This window comes from Podarcis filfolensis (genome assembly GCF_964270895.1).
Source record: "Podarcis filfolensis genome assembly, chromosome: 6".
Taxonomy (NCBI): Eukaryota; Metazoa; Chordata; class Lepidosauria; order Squamata; family Lacertidae; genus Podarcis; species Podarcis filfolensis.
This window is the reverse complement of record NC_139609.1, coordinates 72,935,107-72,941,162: the sequence shown is the minus strand read 5'-3', so window position 1 is coordinate 72,941,162 and position 6,056 is coordinate 72,935,107.

The following is a 6,056-nucleotide window of genomic DNA, read 5'->3' as shown; positions in this document are numbered from 1 at the left end:
GGTGCAGTCGGTTTCTCATTATTTCAATAGGCGAAATCATTATTATTATTATTATTATTATTATTATTATTAGTGCTACATTTCTTAAACAGACTGTATTTGTGGATTGCAGGTATTTATATAACCCGCCTCTTTATTTTGGGTTTTTTTTCTCCTATAAAGGAGAATATGTGTTGAGATTGAATGAGCAGCGTCCCTTTTTCCTTTCACTTTTAGAGTTCGCTTATTAGCACTGCTAAAATGTAACTTTTCCCATTAATAAATTCCGACACGGGGGTGGTTTCTTACGGTTAGTGGACGGCGCTTCCCGCTTTCCGGTTTAGTACTTTTATCCTGCCCTTCCTCCAAGAGGTTAGAGTGGAGGAGTTCAGAGTGTCGATGCTGCGCACAAACTCCGGGCCATTTTGTCCTCCTAACAACCCTTTGAGGTAGGCAAGGGGCTGAGAGAAAGTGACGGGTCCCAGCAAACCCGAAGCGAGCTTCATGGTTGACCGAGGAGACTCTTAGGTCCAACAATTAACCCTACACAGCTTCCCTCTGTGCACCCCATATCATTGCGACCCTAGGATTGCAATCCTTGTTTCTAGCAGGGCATCTACGTTTTTCATTATTGCTGCGCAACAGGCAGAAATTCAAGAGGCGGTGCCTTTTCCATCCTCCACTAATTCAGTGCTGGGAACGCTTCACTCACTGGATTTCTGCCTGCCATTGAAATGTTAAAAGCTGAGAAAGCCCCTGCAAGAGAGAAAAAGTGCCTGAAGGACTATTGTGCCTTAACAGGCAGACGAACACAAAGTCAGTAAGGGGGTAGCAAGCTACCAATGAGATCAAGAGGTGGTACAGGGAAAGAGAACCTATGGTCCTCCAGATGTTGAACTCCTATCGAGTGCAGCTGCTATAGCCAGTGGAGGCGTAGTCCAGTCCAACAACATCTGCAGGCAGTGCCAGATTTACATATAGCTATAGCATAGGGCCCCACTCTTTTGGGGGCCCAAAAAAAAAATTAAAGAGAAAAAATGTATGTACATTTCCAAAATATAAGATAAAAAACAAATGAAATAAAACCTACATACAGCAACAGTGTTTTGTGTTGTGTAGGCTCCTATGATGTAAGTCATGGGCCCCGCCTGCTAGCCTGCTCCCTAAAATATCACTGGTTTGCTCATTTCTATATATAGGGTGCCTACATTCTGCATGTGCAAATGTCTTTAGATACCTATTATGTCTCTAAATTACCATATAGCATATATTCAACACAAAAACAGCAACAATTTGTTGTTGATGAAGGACACCTGGACATATCAAGGGCCGCATTACCTTCAGTATCTTAGGGCCTCATCAAACCTAAATCCGCCCCCGTCTTCAGGGCAGCTTAGTTGCCTGTTCCTGTTATTTCTTTGCAAAGAATGAATGCTGATTGTATTACAATATCAGGTTTCCCTTTGTTTCATTATCACATGACACAGTTGCTCCATTAAATGTAGATATGTATCGCTTTTTCTCCCCCCAGCTTCCAGTAGGTGGTAGGAAGATAAGCAGCTTGGGAGGCATCAAGAACTACCTCTCCCCATATGAACTGACCTGGACCCAGCAGTCATAATCTGAGGCCCTTCTTCATGTGCCTCTTCTGCGAGAGTTCCAGAGGGTGGCAACACAAGAAGGGGCCTTTTCTGCGGTGGCTCCCCATTTGTGAAATGCTCTCCCCAAGGAGGTTTGCCTGGTGGCTAAGTTGCATATCTTTAGGCACCAGGCAAAATACATTCCTCTACTCCCAGGCCTTTGGCTAATTAAACAACCTATGACCTTTTAAAAGTGTGTGTGTGTGTAATTGATTGTTACTAATTACAGGTAGGTAGCCGTGTTGGTCTGCCGTAGTCGAAACAAAATAAAAAATATCCTTCCAGTAGCACCTTAGAGACCAAATAAGTTTGTTATTGGTATGAGCTTTCGTGTGCATGCACACTTCTTCAGATATCAGTAACAAACTTAGTTGGTCTCTAAATTGCAACTGGAAGGAATTTTCTTATTTTGTTTTGATTGTTACTAAGTTCTGCATTTTTATGTTTTTATATTGCAAGCTGCCTTGTGATCCTTGGGTGAAGGGCAGTGTAGAAATTTAATAAAAAACAAGTAATAATAAAGAATAATTATTTAATAAAAAATCAAGTCATTTTTTTTCTCAAAGCACGACTTCTTCACTGTACTAAATGTACAGGTCAGTTACTTGCTCCTGCAGTTGTTAAAAACAATAGCAAAGCTTTCATTCACATCAGGTGGTTTCTCAAAAGGAAGCAAAACTCAGACATGATGTGCTGTGCTGAGCTTGTACCTGCTTAGCCTTGAACAAGTCATTTTTTCCCCCAAGGACTGTTATGAAAATAAAAATAGGCTAATCTCCCTGCTGCATCCCACATATTTGTGGTGATGTCCGATAGGTGGGATCTTGTGGGTCCTTTTGCTGAGATGACTCCTTCTTGTCATGCCAAAGTCACCCAGCCTAGGAGGGCGCCCTTGACATGGAAAGGAGCCATGGTGGTTGCCTGAGGCAGAGAATTCCTCTCATCCTAACAGATGTTACTGGAACAGCATGTACCATGGTCATAACAGGAAGAATAGCTTTTATCTGATTTACAACCAGCCACCAGCCTGGTGTTGGTTACACCCACTCCCACTTAATCTTGGACTCATTTACGCCATGCATGATAATGTGACACACCCAGTGGAGGCTATTGGCCCTTTAATCCCTTTGTTGTTGTTTAAAAAAATACTCTAATGTTGGGGAGACCACTTTATGCATCTGATAAGGTGGACTCTAGCCCATGACAGCTTCTATCACAATACGTCTGTTAGTCTTCCTTGCCACTGAAGTTCTTCCTAAGGATATAAATTATATTTGGGTATAGGTCTGATGTATTTCAGCAACTAAGGTGCCCCAGTTGAAAGATTCCGTACCTGCAAAATGAAGGCAGGCGCTAATCAGCAAAGTAAGGGATTTCCAGAAGTCTTATATCTGGAAATAAGTCCCATTGACCTCAATGGACTTTGCACTGTTAACCATTTTGTCAAGATTAGACATTTGTTGTCACTGCCGGTAGATGGCGCTGATGTTTCTTATAAACTCAACAAATGAAACCAATTTGTAAAAAAATGTTACATTAAAAAAAAAAAATACGAGAGAGACATTGCATGTACCTTTGCAAATCAAGAAAATCTTTAAGCACCCTGGTTTATTTTAATGCGGCTCTGGTGATTTGAAAGGCAACACTCGGCCATCATATGCATTCTAGCTGCCACCACAAATGCAACTGCAGGATAGGCAGTCTGTGTGGTTTGTGCCTTCTTAGGAGTCGGGGTAAGAAAGCATGTGTAAGTTGAAAGTAAATCCCTTTGAGTTTAATGGGAATTTAGGCTGCAGTCCTTCCTAGGGAGTAAGCCCTGTGAATTCAGCAGGCCTTAACAAACGCGTTGGAGTGTACTGCATCTCAAAGTGCATGGAACAGCAGCCTAAGGCACTGAACTTTTGTGGGACTTATTTTGACTAAAAATGTATCAGCTAGGGCTTTGTAGCACTGTTTTTCAACACATGAACCAGAATGATCCACCTACAACAAGGTGACAGACAGGTTCCATGATTATGTAGCTCACTCTTTTTTTTAAAAAAAAAAAGGTAGCTTTATTTTTTTAATGTATTTTTATTTAAAAATTTCTTGATTTACAAAGGTATGTGCAATGTCTCGTGTGTTTTTTACATGTAACTTTTTTTACAAAACAGTTTCATTTGTTGAGACATTAGGAAGAAAAGGGGGAAAGAGGTGGAGGGGGGAAAAGATGAGGGGTGGGTGGGGTCGGGTGACCATGTTTCTATTTTACTTAATATATGTGGGAGTTTGTGTAAGCGTTGCTTGTGCAGGTTCTCTGCTGTTCACTTGTGTTCCTTTGGTGGTGAGAGAGGTTGGGCACAATCAAAAAACAATGGGAGGATGACATCGGCTATGAGATTAACCCCACTCAATGGACCAGAATGTGGTCTAAACCCCCCTTTAAATCCATATCAACAGAAAGAAAAGAACTCACTCTGAAAATCACCTACAGGTGGTACCTAACACCAAGAAAACTAGCGCTAATACGCCCAGGAACCTCACCAAAATGCTGGAGGGGGGGCACCTCCACAGGCAGATACCTCCACATGTGGTGGGAGTGTCCCAATATCCAACTAGTCTGGACAACAGCCATACGAGAAATATGTAAAATAACCAAGCAAGTATTAGAAATCACCCCAGAATTGGCCCTACTAAACATCTTCCAAGACAACAATGCCCACTTGCACCACAAAGACCTCGTAACCCACCTACTCTCAGCAGCCAGAAACATCATAAGCAGACACTGGAGAGACTTGTCAGTAGCTCACTCCTTTGGAGCACAGGTAGGTAGCCGTGTTGGTCTGCCGTAGTTGAAACAAAATTAAAAAAAATCCTTCCACACACGAAAGTTCATACCAATAACAAACTTAGTTGGTCTCTAAGGTGCTACTGGAAGGCATTTTTTCCTTTTGAGCATTTATATAGAATTTATATAGAATCATGTTGTTTATGGCACCCGTCTTTCTCAGGAGACAATGGAGGAGTGTGCCTTTGGGGGTGAGGTCAAGCTGTTGGACATGGAATCTCAGAATCATGGAGTTGGAAGGCACCCCAAGGGTTATATAGTCCAACCCCCTGGAATGCAGGATTTATTAATTTATTAATCTGTCCCTTTGCTTCAGTGTGTGAGAAAGTGCCTATCTCTGTGTGTTGGATCAGCGAACACTTTGAATACACATTTCACATTCACTTATTTTTTAAAAATGCACATTGTTCTAATGGCCAGGGTATGCACCATGACTGCTGTTTACTCAGATGTAAATCCCATTGAGTCCAATGGGTCTTACTCGCAAGCAAACATGATTGTTCTGTATCACTGAAGCCCATTATGTTTCTCTGCACTGCATTCCTCTCATACTGAAATGAAAAATAGCTCAGAAGATGGAGAGAGCCACCACCTCCCCCGTTGCCTAGGCAACCAGATAAAGAAAGGTGCTAGCTTTCACATGTGCCTTCTGGCAAGTATTCTTTTAACACTCACTCCCCCCTCAACCAGCAATACAGCAAGGAATTGTCTAGAGAAAACAGAACGCGGTTCTATAAAGTCACAGAAACATTTCTACTCAAAGTAGGACCTCTGTTTTGCAAATTTTGGATAGAAACACTTATTTCTCCCCAGCCTGAGTTTCAAGGCCATCTTTCACCAGCCAGCTGCCCGCCATATCTTTTGGACTGGAACTCCCATCAAGCCGCAGCCAGCACAGAGGGTGTCAGGTTGAGGAGGGCTCACCTAGGCTGTTTAACAGCTTCATAGCATACAACAGGTGTAGCAGTCATCTCATCAATACATCTCCATGCCAAGAGGAACTGCACCCGCTGTATTACCACCTGCTATGCAGTTGGTAAAGAAGCAGGAGTAACAGCGCTAATTTGACCAAGGGGTTCAAATGTGCCTTCACTAGCTGCAAAATGAATAATACTGGAGAAAATGATAGCTGAAAGCTTGTCACCGTTTTGTGACATCTTGCTTGGTTCTAATAAAAGTATTGCTTTTAAAATAGATTAAAATCCAGGTTTTTTTGCTTATGGACCAACTCATTTCCCTTTGATTTTTGTGCCCTGGAGAATTTAACAACCTAGCCGTTCCCGGAGGGATCTACATACAGAGGAAGTTTTAATTTCTTTTCTGCCACGTTTTGAGGATTACATCCCCTTAAACCTACAGAATTTGTCTTCAGTTGTCTCTTTTCACCCAGATTGATCTCCAGCTATGCTAATATAAAGGCAAACATGTTTCTCTCTACTTCTGCTTAACCAGAAACCTAGATCTGGGTAACAGACAGGCTTTATGGTGATTTAAAATAGGGAGCCACCATGGTTTCTTTATCCCAAAATCTTTGGTATGTAATCTGATGTCTGTAGCATCTAAAGGAGGCTTTTCCAGTCTACAACATCCAGCTTAACACTGTTTTGGGC